General features: G+C 29.4%; 1 pseudogene; it reads right to left on the reverse strand.

The window, feature by feature from the left end:
- Nucleotides 1-784: 784 nt before the first annotated feature.
- LOC110032296 overlaps nt 785-925 on the reverse strand; it is a 921-nt pseudogene continuing 780 nt past the window's right edge.

Here is a 925-nt window from a genome sequence, read left to right on the forward strand (position 1 = left end):
TTCTTTATATTGAAGCTACTATAGATGCTAAAATAGAAATAGCATCAAAACCATGAAAACTGGCTCTTCTCTAAGGATTCACCCTTTGAGAAGGCCATTAAAAATTATTAGTAGTCATTTCTTTAATTAAAGAATATGCTTCATCAAAAGGTTTTGACATTAATGAACCACCATCAACAACATGGATAATTGATCTAAGAGGTCCTACTAACCCATTATAAAATGTTTGAATTATTAGCCAACCGGGTAAAGAATGATGTGGACACTTCCTAAGAATTTCTTTAAAGTGTTCCCAAGCCTCGTATATTGATTCCCCTTCAAATTAACAAAGAAAAAGATGTAATATCATTTCTAGGCTTAGCATTCATTGACGATGAAAAATACTTATCCAAGAATTTCTGTGTTAGTTCACTCCAAGTTCTAATAGATCCAAGTCCCTTAAGGAAAAAGGAAACAACCGAAGTCTAACAACATCGTTAGAGACACTATTATAATGAAATTGACATAAAGTTCTAAAAAACTTGCAAGATGTAAGTTAGGATATTCAGATGAAGTTCCCTCAAACTGGTTATTCTATACCATCTGAATGATAGCAGTTTTATTCAAATGTGTTGGCTTCTAAGGAAGAAGTTTGTATACTATAATGAATTTTATCTATTGTAGGGTTAGCATATTCTCTTAACAGTTTTTGCATATTCTCCTTAATTTGATTTTTTAAATTATTATGTAAAGTATTTGCAATTTCTTAGAAAATGTGTTTTTGTTTTCTAATTTTTCTAATGGTTCACTCTAACTCAGAATCAGAACGCACTAATCCTTCAGAACTCGTACTATGCATACACTAATAAAGATAAATAACAAAAACAAGCAAAGCACACAAACTAAAAAAGTAAATATTATATATATATATATATATATATATATA

Source organism: Phalaenopsis equestris, unplaced genomic scaffold (genome assembly GCF_001263595.1).
Source record: "Phalaenopsis equestris unplaced genomic scaffold, ASM126359v1 Scaffold000911, whole genome shotgun sequence".
Classification (NCBI taxonomy): Eukaryota; Viridiplantae; Streptophyta; class Magnoliopsida; order Asparagales; family Orchidaceae; genus Phalaenopsis; species Phalaenopsis equestris.